General features: G+C 48.5%; 1 protein-coding gene across 2 annotated transcripts in view; it reads right to left on the minus strand.

The window, feature by feature from the left end:
- med25 (mediator complex subunit 25) overlaps nt 1-1,403 on the minus strand; it is a 38,321-nt gene extending 36,918 nt beyond the window's left edge. For both annotated transcript variants that reach the window (XM_084328585.1, XM_084328584.1), the window contains exon 1: nt 1,286-1,403. The gene's annotated coding sequence lies outside the window, so the exon portion shown is untranslated. The remainder of the gene's footprint in view (nt 1-1,285) is intronic.
- Nucleotides 1,404-18,773: the final 17,370 nt, after the last annotated feature.

Below are 18,773 nucleotides of genomic sequence, written 5' to 3' on the forward strand. Positions count from 1 at the left end.
GATGCAATTCGAAACTGGCCCCTGTAAATACCCTAACTCCAATGTACAGTAAATGTCCTAACCCAGTAATACACGAGACCCTCTTCTTGGACCTAGTAAGGTTGTCGATAATCCAATGTACAGTTACCCCCCCCCCCCTACCCATCCCACCCAACCACCTCCAATGTTTTTACTCTTTTTGTATCACAAACAGTACTGTATTTGTAAATCTGGTATGTCATAAATGTATAGATGTAGCAGTACTGTCTATCTGTATGTCATGTATGTTATGATGAATTGAAAATGGGGGACCCTGATGTAAACAAGACGAAAGTCTTTCTCTGGTCTGCATCCCCTTAACAATTGTGTGTATTGAGCTGTACAATGTATTGTACCCATTCTGCAATCTGTTAATACAATTTTCAATCAATCAATCAATCACTTGGGAAAAAATACCTTCCATTAGTGACCTTCTCAAAGGCGCACGCAGGGAGACAAGTCTAATGTAACTTCATGGTCGGAAATCGGAAATGGACCCAACCTCCCAGGCTCATTCAAACACGTTACTGCTTTCATTGATTGAATTGATTGAAAACTTTATTAACAGATTGCAGAATGGGTACAGTACAGTACAGATACATACAATTGTTAAGGTGATGCAGACCAGAGAAAGACTTTCGTCTTGTTTACATCAGGGTCCCCCATTTTCAATTCATCATAACATATATGACATACATGACATACAGATAGAGAGTACTGCTACATCTATACATTTATGACATACCAGATTTGCAAATAGAGTACTGTTTGTGATACGAAAAGAGTCCAGAAAAGAGAGTATACATTTGACGTAGAAACTAACTGTACATTGGACATACTCATCATCATGAGTACCCGACAGATGCAAGGTAAAGGTCTGCGATTCATTTTGGATCCTGATTGTTTGAGAACCCAGGGTTAGTTTATGCAATGCATATACTGTGGATTAGTCTTACATTCTTATTCCACACTTTCTCAATCCCATGTTACTTCAATATATACATGTTAGCTAACGTTAGTGCTGTGGTCTTTCGGGTTATTAACTGAAATGCTACCTGGCAAGCTATATTGTCTTATATTCAATCACCTTAGATCACGCTAATATTAGTTAGTTTACAATTTAAATTAGCTTTGCTAACGCACATTAGCTGGTGTTAGCCAGCGAAGCTAACGTTAGTAAACTGATTTAGCTTGCCATTCATAATGTTTGCCATGGCTTTGTTATTATTTTAGCTAGCTAGTGGTTAGCAGATTATGTATCACTCACCTGATGGTAACGTTATTCGATTGCCACCACAATGAATAATAGTAAGCCCAATATAAAATGAAAGCTAGCTCACGTTGAACACAGTGCAGAACCAAAGAGGGGACAAAACCATTTGTATTTTGACACGGAAGTGTGTGCAGGTGGTGGGCGGAGCCAATTCATTTTTACAAGCTCAATTTTAAATCCGATTTAGAAACAATGAATGAATGGATGAATGAATGAAAACTTTATTTAGCAGATTGCAGAATGGGTACAATACAGTACGGCTCGATGCAGACCAGAGAAAGACGTTTGTCTTGTTTACATCAGGGTCCCCCATTTTCAATTCATAGTGACATTTATCACCCATAGATCCTGACAGAGTATAATACATAATATGATGGGGAGGAGACTGTACATTAGGAGGGGGTGGGTGGGTGGGAGAGAAATATACATACGGTGGGGAGGAGACTGTACATTAGGAGGGGGTGGGGGGGTTTGGACATTTACGGTGGCCAGTTTAAACACAACACACATTACATAGATAGCTTTTTATCCAGTTAACAGCTGCAGTTCTGAATCCATATGCAGTTAGTTTGATGAGCAGCAACTCGTGATCTATGAGTTCAAAAGCTGCACTGAAATCTAGTAGTACAGTACTACCCATATATATATAGAGATATCTATGGTACTACCCACCATTCGCTTCCTGTTTGATTGATTGAAAACTTTATTAACAGATTGCAGAATGGGTACAGACTACAGTACAGCAGCTCAATACATACAATTGTTAAGGTGATGCAGACCAGAGAAAGACTTTCGTCGTGTTTACATCAGGGTCCCCCATTTTCAATTCATCATAACATATATGACTTACACGACATACAGATAGACAGTAGGCCTACTGCTACATCTATACATTTATGACATACCAGATTTGCAAATACAGTACTGTTTGTGATACAAAAAGAGTCTACTCAAGAGAAAAATCCCCAATTAAAACTCTTGATAACCTCAAAAACACAACTGGATAAATCTACTGAATACTTCATGAAAACATTATTACAAAGTCCGGGTGCATCACCTCTGCTTCAAAAAGTGCCCAAATGGTGCATAAATGGACTGCTCTCCAAGATAATTTGTCCGTATAAAAGACATAATAGTGGCAGTGCAGATCGAATATATACAAATTCACAAAAGAGTTGCTGTAGTCAGTGTATAGAGTTTCGATGATCTCAACTCTACGGTGTAAACGTACGGTTATGTATATAACCATAGTTCTGTATCGTTAGTGGCTTAGCTTGGCATCGCTACTGCACTATCTCGCGTACGTGCACGCGTACTGAATAAACCACAAATGTACCTCTAATACCAGTATTAGTCTGACCACACCCCTCATCAGCTTACCTTCATAAGCAGGTGTGTGGTCACCTGCTCTCCTCCTTCTCGCTTTCACCACAAGGAAGAGGTGCCTCGGTAGATCCCCACACTTGACACCATGATGGAAGAAATTGGATTAGGAACAGCTTGGGAAACAAGGATACGTTGACATCATATCTTTATTTTCTCTCTCACTATTTTCGAGAAAATACGGCGATATTGTCTTCGTACTGGAGTGTCTAGAAGATGATGATCATTCTACAAACCCTCCACCGGTTTTCGTATTGGGAGCACGCCGCTGCATGCTTCTCAACTGCAGTTCCTTGCTGTGTTTGTTGGGGTGAAACCTGTCAGGCCACAGCTGAACTGTCGGACATGCCGCTGTTGTGAGGAGCGGTGCGTTCCAGGTTGGGTGAGTAGTGTTTGCTGGCGGGCTCCACTTGTCTGTTAGTGCTATGGGGGCTACTTGACAAAGTTTATGGAAACCGGCCCCAGGCTAGGGTCCTTTGTTTAGCCGTCTAGGCGACAGAAGGCCTTGGTCTGGCGACCATTATAGTTTTAACTAGTGGGCCGCGACCATTGACACTGGTGATCCCGGTGTGTTCTGGACGAGTGGATTCTCTCTGTCACCGTGTTAAGACCCCATCTTTCATATCCAAATGAGAGTATTCCTTCACGAGGGGATATGTGCATGTAATGTGCGATAGCGGCAGATTCATGTTCAAAGTCAGCTATACAGGCCAGTTGGTACTGTGCTGATTCCGCCGGACGTGTTAATGTCACCGTTGTGAAGCGGTGTTGACGTCTTGTTTTCTCTTTTCTCTTAAAAAGTGAGGAGGGTTCAGAACGGCGGCCTGTCTGGGTGAGTGTTATGTCATTGTTTACATGTTCATAGCTTACGGTTACCCGGTCGGTGGCCTGGCGCGGGGTAGCTTGGCTTCTCGCGCGCTGCCGGGAGCTCGCTCCTGATCGCGTGCGTCGTAGATCGGCGTCTCGCGAGCGGAAGCAATAGCACCCGAACGGTTGGAGCAGCCGTTAGCTTGATGCTATTCTGTTGAACGTGCTTTGATTTTTAACATGTTTTACACTCTTGACCACGACGTCATCCTTGACAGGGGATGTTCGTCGACCCTGCCTGAGCCTAGACGGGGATTGCGTCAACAAAGAGGACTGTAGCGACTGGTGGAGCGGCGACGCTGCCCGGATCGAACAACACGGGACGGCTGTGTTCTACGGTGGCTTGTGACTGCACTTCGCTGATCTGCGTTCCGGGCAGGTACGGGGTTGGCCAGACCTCATAACACGTCTTCTGGTTTTACCTTGCTAAATGTATTGTGAATAACGGTGTTTTTTCCCAAAACGTGTGTTGTTGCAATGCATTTGAGATACGTTGCGGGTTGTGTGTGAGCTGTTTTTGTCACTGGCAGTTAGCTTCTCCGTGCAGGTCGTGATGTATTGATCTGGTTGTTGTGTGAGAAACATCATGGTGTTTATGTGTACCGTGTACTCACTACTAAGGCAACTAACCTATGAAGCTATGCTTGGTGACGAGTGAGTAAAAGAATGTTCTTTCTCAGACTGTAATGACAATGAACAGTGAGTTCACACATTAACAGGTTTTCCTGTTTTAACTGGCCGTATTGAGGGTAAAATAGGAGGATTGTGTTTCCCCCCCGGTTCCCTGGGGACTTTATCACCTCCTATCAGACATGTTGTGCATTAATTGTGTCTTTTGTGTGGTAGGGATACGATGTAACTCTCAGCTTGATTGCTGAGGTTGTGCTAAATCTGCTGGAGAAACTTATTTCCTAAAGGGAAATTGGTTTGGTTGCTGTCATGTGTGCTTAGCAAGGCCTGTGGTCGATACTAATCAAGAATGATGTATTCTCTCATTGTGAAAAAAACGGCGTTCCTCTGTTGAGTGTTTTTGCCATTTTTTGTAGGTGATGATGGGTTGTGTGTGTCATGTGACCTACAACTGGGTTGTACTGGCCACAGAAGCACATGTGTATGTTGGACCGGGGTTCTTAGAGCCCTCTCTATTCTGTGTTTTTCCTTAGTAAAAATCAGATAGCAGGTTAGCTCGTGCGCTGTGTGGAGCTGTGAAACGCTTCATAGAGCTGACTATGACTGTGTCATATTCTCTTTTTGTCGTTACGTCGTATCATGGGTGTGGGGTCGTAAAGGGGTGAACTGGTAACCTTTCCTCTCCCCATTGTTCTGTCGGTCAGGGGTACACCCCCTGTCCTTCAAGGTTCCCGTCACGTGGCGGTTCGGCACGTTACGGGGGGGGGGGGGGGGGGGGGAGGGAGTTCCTGGTCCCACGGCCTGGTATATTGGCGCAGGAATTCCCCCGCCATAGAGTACGTCACCGTGCGCGTCTCTGTTGGTAGGACTTCCGTGTGCTGTTCAGGTCCATGTGATGGATCTGTTTTCAGGGGGGGTGGTCAGGGCTCCTCCTCACCAAGCGCCTACTCAGGCCTTCTGTGAGTTCGGACTCCTTCTTCCATGTGAGGAAGCCTCCATCAGAGTACAGAGCCTTCCTCCTCAGATTGTCAAAGTGAGTGGACCCTCTAGAAGGGTCCTTTTCTATTGTATGTATATTCGATTCAATTCGTTTATTGAGTGTGTATGGGTTCGGTGCCTCTTCCCCGGAGGCCCTAAAACCAGTTTTTTTACATGGCTCAAGGTGCAATATATTCTTTTCAATCTGTACAGCTCGCGTGGGAAGTCTCTCTGGGGATCCCCGTCTCTTTCCTATGGGAGGGTGGTGGGATGTAAAAATGTGAACATTTTTTACCCCGGCTGTGTAGACTGGGATACATACTGTTGATGCTTCCTTCTTTCTATTCCAGAAGTGTTGGAGTTAGGGAGTGTCACGCCCCTCTTGTCGTTCCCCTGGGCGCCTTGGGGATTCAATGACAGGTCTAAATAGCCTGTTCATTGATGGGGGTGTGTCCCGACGCACGTATAGTGCTAGCTCGCTGTAAACAGGCGATTGACTGGCACGCCTTAGTTGCTTGTGGTTGAAACAGCGGTTTTATAAAGCAACTGAGATGGGGGTTTTTCCTCTTCCGGCGACCACATCCCATGACCTGGGTGGGTTGTCGACGGATTCTCGTTCATGTCTGGGGGATGATGACGGGATGGATCTGAACATATGTAGTGGGGTCTCACGCCCTTGGGGTGGGCCACCAGGCGCGGTTCGTCCCGACGTCTGGGTGGCGCCTTCTTTTCATGTTAAGATCAACACGCATATCTGCCCTTCTCCTGGAGTAGGCATGTCGGCGTGGTTAGGGCACGGGACTGGTTCTGGTCACGCTGGTCCAGATCAGTTGAACCCGTTGTCCGCCGGGGATGCAGATCTGCTGTTCTGGTACCCTGAGGGACTTGGGCTTTTTTCAGGGGGAAAAATGCCAGGTCGGTCTGGGTGTCACAGGGTTAAGCGCTATGGAGACCCTGGTTGGGTATGTTTTTACTCAGCACTGTCGTCATGGCTTACAGCCATGCCATTCTGTACGCGCTCGATCTCGTCGGATCTCGGCCGCTACACAGGTTGGTCCTGGTTAGTACTTGGTTGGGAGACCGCCGGGGAATACCAGGTACGGTGTGCTTAGGGGCTGGTTCTCCATTATTTTTCGCTCCTCTCTCACGCATGGCGAAGAGGGGCCTGTGGGGGTGGTTTTTTGACCTCCTCTGGTGACCCTGTGCTTCCCGTACCGCCAGGCCCGGTCCGAAGTGATGTTTGCGACCCGTAGGCCTGGGTTAACCCTTTTTGGAAACTGGAACACTTGTACTGCGGTATAGCCGGTGTATACCCGCAGGTGTGTTTTGGAGTTTTTTCTTGAGGGGTTATAGGAACAACCACCGCATTGGGTAACACCGAGGTGGTTGATTCCCTGGTGTGTTGGAGCAGTGTCAACTCCCGGGTTCACCGTTGAGGGTGCCCCTGCACGTTCATGACGTCTGCCAATCGTGTCAGCCTTCTCTGCCTCGACCCCTCTGGGTGGGGGTTGTTAAATGGAGGCTTGGTCATGCAACACCGCCAGCTTACGCTCCTTCCGCCGGGGCGGCTGTGTTCAGCTGTCCCCTCTGGCGCCTGTCTCGTCCGCAGTCTCCAGGCTAGGGTTAACAGCCTGTTGCCTGGTTTTTCCCCGGTGCGCTGCCTGCTTCCGTTGGTTAACCTTTTTTGTGTGCTTACGGCCATGCTGACTGCCTATTCTGCAGGGTCAGTGTGCCAGGCGGTGTACTATTGGGGGGACGGGGCCCGCTCGGCTTACGGCCATACCGACCTGAACACGCCCGGTCTCGTCCGATCTCGGAAGCTGGGCAGGTTCTGGCCTGGTTGGTTCCGCCTGGGAATACCAGGTGCAGTAACTGAGGGGCCTTTGTCCGAATACGCTGGCGATGTGGGGGGCGGGGCACTACGTGCCCACCTGGTGGGGTCTTGATGCTGGCATCATGGACTTCTCCGGGCCCCCATTCCAGGGAGTCCAGTCCTTTTGGTGGGTCTGGGTCTTCCTTCGTGCTCCGCTGCTACGGCCTTGCCACGGGGTTGGGTTTGCCCTTGACCCCGTGATTCTGGGGGCAGTAACGAGGTTGTTCCTCCGTTCGTTCCCGGGTGGCATGCGGGTTGTGCGTGTGTGTAGTCGTGGGGTCAAGCCACGGTCTGCTCACCCTGTGCGTTGAGTTGCTTGAGTGCCTCTTCGCACGGTCGGGTCCGTCGCCCTCCCGTGACGTCCCTAATAGGGGGGCTACCCTCCTTGTGGTGAAAGCTTGGGAAGGAGGAGAGCAGGTGACCACACACCTGCTTATGAAGGTAAGCTGATGAGGGGTGTGGTCAGACTAATACTGGTATTAGAGGTACATTTGTGGTTTATTCAGTACGCGTGCACGTACGCGAGATAGTGCAGTAGCGATGCCAAGCATCGCCCCTAACTAACAGAACTTGGTTATAGTCATAACCTAACGTTATATGAGTATAGTGACGCTCTGTGTCATAGTGCAAATACTCCACCTCAGTACTTGCGCACTGAATAAAAACTCACAATGTACCTTTACATACCAACATCTGTCTGACCACACCCCCATCCGCTACCTACATAAGCAGGGGTGTGGCCATGCCCTCATCTCCTTCCCAATCTTTCACCACAAGGCAAGATCAAGGGGTCCTCAGTACATAACCGTACGTTATATTATCGTATAGCTCTGCTCAGCGTCATAGTGCAACACAGAAGCTGAGCAGAGCTGAGCTCGACAAATGTACCCCGCTGAGGCCCCCCACAACCATCAGAACCGGGGAGGACCCGAGCCCCCCCGACCCTCCCTATTGGAGGACGGAAGGGCAACTCAACGCACAGGGTGAGCAGACCGTGGGGCGTACCCACGACTACACAAACGCACAACCCGCATACCACTAGGGAACAAACGGAAAAAGGAACAAACCCCCGTTACCACCCCTAAAATCACGGGGTCAAGAGCAAAGCCCAACCCTGTGGCAAGGCCGTAGCAGCGGAGCGCGAAGGAGGACCCAGACCCAGAAGGGACAGGACCCCCCGGAAAAAGGGGGGCCTGGAGAGGCCAATGACGCCACACCATCGAGACCTCACCAGGCGGTCACTAGTGACACCGCCCCCCACATCGCCAGCGTATTCCGACAGGGGCCATCCAAGAGCAGGCCCTTCCCCCCAATAGCACGCCGCCTGACTCACTGACCCTGGTATACTCAGGCAGTCACCCATCCAAGCACAACCTAGGCCTGAACCTATACCGCCTCCGAAATCGAACGAGATCGGGCGCGTTCAGGGTGGCATGGCTGTAAACTCGAAGCACTCAAGAGGCTACACCTACAGCGGGAGCAGGCAGAGCACCGGGGAGATGACCTCCAGAAGAGGTCGATCCCTCAATCCAGGCAACAGGCACTTGACCTGAGCCTGGAGCACTGCGGACTAGACAGGCGCCAAAGGGGACTGCTGAAACAGCACCCCGGCGGAAGGGGCGTATGCTGGTATTGTTGCGCACCATGTCACAGCCTCCACAAAACCCCCCGACTCTCTAGAGGGGTCGAGGCAGAGAAGGCTGACACGATTGGCAGACGTCATGAAACGTGCGGGGGCACACTCAAGCGGTTAACCCGAGAGTTGACTCAGCTACCAACACACCAGGGAACCAACCACCAAACATGAGGCGGTTGTTCCTATAACCCTGCAAGAAAAAACTCCAAAACACAACTGTGGGTAAACACTGGCTATACCGCAGTACAAGTGTTTCAGTTTTCAAACAGGGGTTATCCCAGGCCTACGGGTCGACGAAACAATTTCGGCCCAGCGGACCGGGATGTACACAGGGATGCCAGAGGAGTTCCATAAGAACCACCTCAACAGCCCCCTCCCAGCCATGCTTAAGCAGGAGAAGAGAGGGGCGAAAAGAATGGAGAAGGACCAGGCCCCCTTAGCGCAGCGCAAGGTACAACACAACATGGACCAAGCAACAGTGAGGGGTAACACGTAGTAACACAACCACGAACATCTCCATAACGTCAAACCCTGTGACACCCGGGCCGACCCGGCATTTTCCCCCCCGAAAAAAGCACAAGTCCCTCAGGGTACCAGAACAGCAGATCTGCGTCCCCGGTGGACAACGGGTTAACTGACCTGCACAGGCGCAACCAGAACCAGTCCCGTGCCCTAATCACGCCGACATCCCCAACACTAGGAGGGGGGTACATTTACATTTACATTTAGTCATTTAGCTGACGCTTTTATCCAAAGCGACTTACAAGTTCTGTACGACAAGACAGCAATAAGGGTACAACTCTATCAGCTGAGTAACAATGTTCATCAAAGTGTTGCGTGTTACAGTGTAGGTTAGTTTATTAGGACAAGTGCATGACAGTAAGGTTAGTCAGGGTTAGATTTTATTTAAAAAAAAAATTTCATTTCAGATAATGGTTGAAGAAGTAAGTCTTTAGTCGACGGCGAAAGATTGGACGGGATTCGGCTGTCCTAACTGGGTAGGTACGCGTGTAGATCCAAAACATTATAGAGGGCGACACCCAGACGGTCCCTTACGTACCGCGCTCGGTGGCCCACCCCAAGGGCTTGAGACCCCTCTACCTATGCTTTGATCTATTCCGTTAACATCCCCCAGATATGAACGAGAATTCATCGAGACAACACTGGCGCTCGGAAGAGACAGACTCCATCCCAGTCGCCCCATAAAAACGCAGTTTTAATGATGAGCAACCAAGGCGCGCAGGCCCCTGCGTGATTCTTATGAGAAGCACCCAGGGCCAGCACTATGTACACGTCGAGACCAGGGGCGGATTTAGGATTGTAGGAGATCCGGGGCTTAGCCCAGATGGCCCCCCCCCCCCTTTTTTCTTTTCTTTTTTTTAATATTTTTTTAAATATTATTTTCTTTTTTTTGTATTTTTTTTTTGGGGGCAGGCAAGGGGTGGTTTGGAGGGGGTCCGGCACAACCCCCTCCACGACAGATTTTTTTTGAATTTAATGAACCTGTACGTGCAATTTCCTGCAATATAGAGCCTTTAATCTTGACCAATAAAGCTGCTATTTTCACTATAAAACTTAGATTTATATATTGGGGGGGGGGATATATCATATTTTTCATATAATCAAAAAGTGGTGGAGCAAGATCATACCTTTGCTCCCCCAAGTTCAATAGTGGGAGAGCAGAGATGCTCCGAATGCTCTTATGGCCAGGCATCTATGATTCACTGATACAAAGTAAAATAGTGCAGTGCAATAAAATAGTTAGTCAAATAGAATAAAATAATGCAATAGTGCATTGCAATAAAATAGTTATCATCGTATTTTTTCGGGAGGCCGGTAAGGAGTGCATTACAGTAGTCGAGTTGGCTTGAGATAAAGGCATGGATCTGGTTTTCAGCGTCCTTTTGATTTATAAATGGCCGTACTTTAGCTATGTTTCTAAGGTGGAAGAATTAAGTTTTTGTCAACTTGTTGATTGTGATTTAAAGCTTAGGTCTGAGTCTACCATAACACCAAGACTTAACTCACTCAAATACAGTTAGCAGCTGGATAGACCACAGATGGAAATTAGCTTCTGCTAAATCTGGTGCAAACATATTTTCATGTAACAATGATGAATGGTAAAAAAAAAAAAAAAAAAAAAAAAAAACACATTTTTTTAATTTTTTTTTATTTTTTTTTAAATAGATTCGGGGCTTTTCAGAATACATCCGGGGCTTGAGCCCAGGTAGCCACCCCCTAGCTCCGCCCCTGGTCGAGACCCAAAACACACCAATGGATAGTCTAACAAGACACCAGACATTGTTCCTCCAAGCCGCCTGGGAGAACGACAAGAAGCCGTTGTTCTTTATTTCCTCTTTTCTATAAAAAAGAGAAAAAAGAAGACGGACATGGGTCCCATGTGACGCGGCTGAGGGGAAAAAACAATACCCCGTCAACCTACTCCACAAGGAGGGGACGGGAACCCCCAGAGAGACTTCCCACGTGAGCAACAACTTGAAAAGTCAATGTAACATTGAGCCATGTGACCAAAAGGCTCAAGTTACACATATATCGAGCGTAGCAGAACACCAAGTCCCTACGCTCCGCCACAACAACTTGACAATAACAGAGAACCACACATGGGGCCTGTAAAGAACTCACGGAAGTCAGCGACCAATAGAAACGTGCCCAGTGATGTATTCTATGGCAGGGGGAATCCCATGACTCAACCGACCGTGATAGGTGAGGAGTCAGGGAATTTCCCCCCCCCCCCCCCCCCCCCCCGTGCCGTACTGACCAATCAGCGCGGCAGGACCGAATGAACGGAGGGTCAAACCCCCCGACCAATCAGAAAAGAGGGAAGGAGGGGTTTATCCGGTTACCCCCTCGCGAACCCAACCATCGTATACGACAATAATAAACAGCCACGATGATACCTTAAGTAGCCAGCATGCTAAATGAACAGCGTATATACATAGGATAAGCTAACCCAACACACGCTAGCCACAGACGACAACGTCTGTGAACAGGGTTTATAACAAGGCCAAGGTTTATGTGTGAACACGACACCTGTGTTTTATGTTTCAAGAAACACAGAAGATTGATAGAGAGAGAGAGCGGTCTAAAATACCGTGGTACAATTACACACACACAAGCACTTCTGTAGGCCAACACTACAGTGTTCTGGCTCAATATCACTGTTTTAAAGTAACAGAACACACAACTAACCTCTACCCTTATAGGAAGAACATAAGTCTCCAGGCCGAGGAAGAAAAAACCCTTTCGACCGAGTGTTAGCTACAGGCCTTGCTAAGCACACATATATATATGTAGCGACCAACCAAAGATTAAAAAAGTCTAGCTCTCCTATCAACCCCACACTAGGCGAGGATCTACACATCGTATCCCCATCATATGTAGTGAATAAACACACAGTTTGTAACAAAATACAGTCCCTCCTAGGAGGGACTTTTTATTGTATAACAAAACATAGATGGGCCGGGGAAGGGAACAGGGGTAACAGGAGGGGAAGTCACATCAGCGGCGCCTGCCACGAGCCACTCGTGGCTTGCCACCCCGGGGAGCTTTCGCCCCGGAGGGACGGTACTGGGGTGCCTGGTCTCGACGATCCCTACCGTCACCTCCGGGCGTGGGTGGGCTGGCTGCGGTGGTCGAGGCGCCCTCTCTCCTCCTGGCCTTCTTCGCCGAAGGGCCAGCAGTGGCGGTGGCATCGGTCGCGGGCAGTGGTGCAGTGGCAAATTGACAGTAGGTCAAACGCTCCACGCGCGTGCGCGCGCATGTGCACGCGTGTGCGCGCGCGCATGCACAGTTTTTTTTGGCACAGATTTTTTTTTTTTTTTTTTTTGCCTTGAAATAGATAAGCTGAAAAAGGTAGCAGCGTATGAAACTTTTGTATCACAAACAGTACTGTATTTGCAAATCTGGTATATGTCATACATGTATAGATGTAGCAGTACTGTCTATCTGTATGTCGTGTATGTCATATATGTTATGATGAATTGAAAATGGGGGACCCTGATGTAAACAAGACGAAAGTCTTTCTCTGGTCTGCATCCCCTTAACAATTGTATGTATTTAGCTGTACTGTACCCATTCTGCAATCTGTTAATAAAGTTTTCAATCAATCAATCAATCAATCAATCAATCAATCAATCAATTCAGCCATTGGGTGGGACGGTCATGTGACCCAAATCAGCCAATGGAAGCGAGGGTCCTTAAAGTGTGGGTCCTTAAAGTGTTGCGGTCCTGAGAGTGTTGGTGCTCTCGTCCTGCAGCTAGATACTATTGCCTCACAGCGCGGCCGTCAGCGCGCGGCCCAGAGAGCGCCGCTGGCTCTGCGGCTCTGCAGCTGCATGCTTCTCCGGGAGTCCGGTTGGATAATGCCATGTAAAAAGTCGCATGCCTGACATATCGGCATGTAACTCGAGAACCGAGGCACGGATTTTGGCGATTCAGATGGCATTCGAATGGCAACGAATATCGCTTTATTCGGTAATTTATATGTTCGGCGAAAAATGCAGCCCCGAGCCTTCAGATGCTCGCAAAGGGCCGTGAAACTGAAACTGAAACTGAAAAACAGTGAAACCCCGGACATTTATATGAATTAATAAACCCCCCCCCGGACGCCCCGGACAGGGCGTGAAAAGAGGACATGTCCGGGCAAAAGAGGACGTTTGGTCAGCCTACTCTACCTGTGCTTTTGTTATGTAAAAACGGTGGCCGCGGGCCGAGCCGATACTTAGTTACAACGAATGGGAACAGCGGATTTTTGTGTGCGTGACTGCGCGTACACGCGGGAACATATCCGTGCGCGATTGCGCGTACTTCAGCCTCAGTGACCGAGGTAAAACGCCGTTATACCGCGTTATACCAGCACTGCAACACTGGTCGCGGGTCCCCGACGACGAGGCCTCCGTCTGACTCCACCGGCGACATTGGGCGGGGGGAAATGGGGCTGGAGCACCGCCCGCTCCTCCTCCATATCCCTGCAGGCTGCGGTCATGAGCTGCATCGCCGACCCGAAGAGCCCAGCATCGGAGAGGGGTGTCGTAAGCAGGGGAAGCCTCTTCCTGTCCGGCACTCTCACCTGCTCCAGCCAAAGATGGAGCTGGGATAGAATGGCCAGGGCGCGTACCTTCCCGGCGGCTATGGCCTGCAGCTGGATCAGATGCAGGATGGCTCCGGCCGCCTGGGCGTGCTGAACATGTTGTTGTTCGGTCAGCATCGTACCGCCCGTCATCATCCCGGACATAAACCGCGCTAGCTGCGTGATGTTGGATGTAGCAGCTAGGGTTTGAGTTCCGGCAATGAACGACTGGTCACTCCAGTTGGCCAACCGCCTTGCCGATTTCCCGTGGGGAACCGGCTTCCGCAATGGCTCCCACACCACCTCAGGACAAAGGAGAGACGCCATCAGTCTATCAAGCCGAGGCACCCCTTCCTTCATTCCCTCGACCAGACCCACCACCCTTGTGACTTGCACGTAGGCGGGTGAGGTTAGTGATGTGGGAGACCACCTGTCCCTGACGTACGTAGGCCTCCATTGAGGGGAATAATGGGCAGACAACGCCCGTCTCCCTCACAGGACGACGTTGCCATAGATGACCTATTAAATCATCGGGGACAGGAGCAGGCAGTGGCTGCGGCAGCGGCACGCCGTTTGCGACTGCTGCTGCCGCCATGAGCTCCGGGAACAAGGCACGTAGTTCCCCATGCGCACCTTCCTCCACTGAGCCCGCGTCCCTCACACACGAGAGGCTACTGCCCATTGCAGAGCCACCATCCGATGTGGCTGATAGCAGGGAATCTCGTCGCTGAGTCGGAGGTTCTAACCCAACACCAGAATACAAGGAACCCCAAGGAGACATATCACCCCCTGCCACATCCTGAAAGGGAGAGTGATGTGTCTCCACTGGAGCGTCAAACAAGAATGCATCTGCCTCCACCATGTAATCCTCCGTTTCCATCGGCCACGGAGAAGCAGACGCACCCTCATCCGGCTCCAGCAGCTCACCGAAACCAGGCCGTTCGCCCCTGCAAGCTACCCTCCTATGACGGGAGCGAGCAGAAGCGAAAAGTTTGCGTCTCAAATCCTCCGCCATGAGAGGAGCCGACTGCCCATTGGCAGACGGCCCCCTGGCGGCGGAGGAACCAGAGCAGGAACCAGGCCATCTCACAGGAGATGCCGCTGGTGCACCAGCTCCTTGGAGAGGCAAGCTACCCACCGGATGCCGATCGGGCACGAGTGACTTCCACGACCGCGGAGTCAAACCCGCCCCAAGACGCACGATGGAGGAGGCAACGGAGAACCGCTGGTGAAGGGCGACGTTGCTAGCGCGACCCCCTGAGGTAAACATTATAACTTAGTTATTTTCTATTGAAAATTATGAGAGAAAAAAAAGAACAAGAAATAATGTGAACGCTGTCTCAACTTTCTTCAGACCTTTAACAACCTAGCTCAAGTGTTTGGTATACAGGCACTTCCTTGTGGTGAAAGTGAAGAAGGAGATGAGGGCATGGCCACACCCCTGCTTATGTAGGTAGCGGATGGGGGTGTGGTCAGACAGATGTTGGTATGTAAAGGTACATTGTGAGTTTTTATTCAGTGCGCAAGTACTGAGGTGGAGTATTTGCACTATGACGCTGAGCAGAGCTATACGATAATATAACCAGGGTTACGAGGTAGCTAGCCCCTATCGTGACTGTGATGCACGCCAACAAGGTTTGACCGAGTGAATCCACAGTCCCTTGCTCCCCCTTAGGAAACCAGCCTATTTTAACTCTGAAGAACTGGTCCGACGCGAAACGTTCGTTATACAAGTATCGCAGAGAAATTTCAAAGGTACTCACAGTTGCACGGGGGTTTTGGACAGAGAAATGCAATGGTTTGAAAGCTTGGCGTTGCTAATAAACATTTTAAATAATTTTTATAAACGTGTAAACAGCAAAGAACATATGGCTACTCTCCCCCGAATGCCACAATGAGGAGTACTAGGGTATATCTGCAGAGCCGCACTGCCGTCTCTGTGATGTTTACACGTTTGTAAAGATTTAAAAAAAAAATTATTAGCAACGCCGAGCTTTCAAACCATTGCGTTTCCGGCGTGCATCACAGTCACGAAAGGGGCTAGGTCACAAGGCTGTTTTTATTACAAAGTCTGGGTGTGTGCATCACCTCTGCTTCAAAAAGTGTATAAATGGACTGCTCTCCAAGAGAATTTGTCCGTATAAAAGACATAATAGTGCAGATCGAATATATACAAATTCACAAAAGAGTTGCTGTAGTCAACCTTTCGATGATCTCAATTCTACGGTGTAAACCAGGGTTACGAGGGTGTTATTTCTCAGTTATTCTTGTTATTAAAACGTCTGGGTGCATGCAACACACCTCTGCTTTAAAAGTGGCCAAATGGTGCATAATTGGGAGGACTGCTCTCTCTCTCCAAGAGAATTTGTCCGTATAGTATAAAAGACATAATAGTTCAGATTTTCACATCAAACATTTGCTGTAGTGTAGAGTTTCGATGTAGACTACATCTAAACTCTACGGTGTTGTTATGTCCCAGGCTTTTTGGCCTGTGGTACAGCTGACTGCTGCTAATTGGCTGATTAGTGCTAATTGGACACCTGCCTGGCGGTGCTCAAAAGGCCTTCCCCACACACACATGCAGGTCCCCGGTTGCTAGAAGAGATTATTGAAGCAGTGTCTCTTCCCTTTCCACCAGTTTGCTCTTTAGTTTGTGCTAGTTATCATAGTTAGAATAGTCTTTTGGTTTAAACACAGACAGTCGATGTCTGTGTGCACTAATGTTGCTTCCCTTTGAGCCAGGGTCTTAACAGTTGGGCGCTCGTCCGGGAGTGAATTTGGAAAACAAATACCCCTAGAATTTGTTTGTGTGTTTTTTTTTTTTGCATGGTGTGTCGTGGTGCTGTAGTGTGGGTAGTGATAGTTACATGTTGTGTAACGTGGGGGCTTGAGCCGGTCTTCAAACAGGTGAGTATGCCCTTATTTTTTGTGATTTGATATGACTATTTGTATGCTGTTAAAATATATAGTTTAGTGGACACCACATGTAGGTAGTGTCATTATTTTCTGGTTGTTTGTCAGCTTCCTGTGTACCACTTACTCCTGGGGCAGTCATAGAAGTGATTAGTACCATCTACTTGTCTTGTACCATACCATATACTTGACGGGTGGGTGGTCAATATGATCTTTGGCTGGTAGCAGGTGTGGTTGAAGAGGGTTAGGTCTACAGTGCTTTAGCTTCAGGGTAGGTAGGTTAGGGTGCCAGAAAATACAGGTAGTGTGTTAGGGCCTGATGTAGGTTTTTTTAGGGTAGACATGTGGTGGGCCTGGCAGTTCTTCGTTTGACTGCAGTTTAGATGTAGAAGCTGTAAGTAGTCATATCAGGTTATAAGGGGCACCTGTTTGAATTTGTTTGTTGTATTTAATTTTTTGTTTTGAGTGTAACTCAGTGTTTGGATAGCCTACCTGTTAGCACCTGACCTCCTGCGCGTATGACACATCTGCTTATTTCAGGGTGGTTGAAATTTTTGCAAACTAGAAAGGTGCGCTCAGTAGAGCACACATCTCCACCAGGTCGCACGCCGAACACACAGGCGGACAGGCACAAAAACTGACTGCTCTCTTTATAGTTATTAGTGTTAGCATTAGCATGTTGTATGTTGTGTATGTCATAAATGTCTATATGAATTGAAAATGGGGGACCCTGATGGAAACAAGACTAACGTCTTTCTCAGGTCTGCATCCCCTTAACAATTGTGTGTATTGAGCCGTACTGTATTGTACCCATTCTGCAATCTGTTAAATAAAGTTTTCATTCATTCATTCATTCATTCATTCATTCATTCAGCATGTTAACACTAACAAGGGGTGCTTCAGTGGTGCTTCAGTGGTTCTTTGGTTTTTCTTCAGTGGTTCTTTAGTGGTTCTTCAGTGGTTCTTTAGTGGCTCTTTAGTGGTTCTTCAGTGGTTCTTTGTGATTCTTCAGTGGTTCTTCAGTGGTGCTTCAGTGGTTCTTTGGTTTTTCTTCAGTGGTTCTTCAGTGGTTCTTTGGTGGTTCTTCAGGTAATTTGTGTGTATGCTAGGGTGCTTTTGGCAGCTTTTGGTAACTCTAAAGTGAGTAGTTTGTGGCGCTGGTACAGTGAGGATGGCTACCATAAAGGATTTTGTTGAGAACCCTTCTGACGAGATGTTGGAGAGGTTTTCCAAAGAGCAGATTCTGAAGCTTGCTGTGCACTACAATGTGGAACTTACTGCCAGTGAGAAGCGGTTAAAAACGACTGCCTTGGGGACTTTGAGGGCGTGGCGGAAGGTGTTGCCATTGATTGGGGGCCTAGGTAGTTAGCATTTAAGGAAAAACAGTTGCAACAAGAGCGTGAGCTTAGGGAACAGCAGCAGCAACAAGAGCGTGAGCTTAAGGAACAACAGCTACGACAAGAGGACAGCAGGGTCGCACTTGAGGAGAAACGAATGTTGCTAGAGCACGAACGTGCGCTGAGGGAGCACGAACGTGCGCTGAAGGAGCTTACAAGATACTTTAATGCCACACAACGATGGTTGGTGGTAATTGATTTCGGTACAGATGTTGAGCACTGGTTATATCAAACATGAAACAGACATCAAACATCAAAAACGTCAAAACATATATACATAAATACATATAGGACAGTCACAGTAACAGTGTCGGTCGGTGACAGATGCTTGCCCGTTTGTGCAAAGGGGGGCGGGCCAGGGTGTTCAGTGTTCGGACTGCTGTGGGGAAAAAACTGTTTGTGAAACGTGTGTGTCTGGTTAGGATGGACCTGTAGCGACCTGAGGGCATGTGCTGGAATAAGTGGTGTGCTGGGTGAGAGGGGTCGTTGACTATTTTAACAGAGCGGGTGACTGTGCGTGAGGTGTAGATGGAGTCCAGAGAGGGGAGGGGACAGCCAATTATTTTGGAGGCTGTCTTGATGATGCGTTGGAGTTTGTGTTTAGTGTGTTTGTCCGTGGAACCGTACCAGACTGTGATGGATGAGGTGAGGATACTTTGAATTATGGCAGTGTAAAATTGGACCAGCAGGTGTTGTTGGACTCTGTACTTCCTCAG

Source organism: Notolepis coatsorum (assembly GCF_963971535.1).
Source record: "Notolepis coatsorum genome assembly, chromosome: 14".
Taxonomy (NCBI): Eukaryota; Metazoa; Chordata; class Actinopteri; order Aulopiformes; family Paralepididae; genus Notolepis; species Notolepis coatsorum.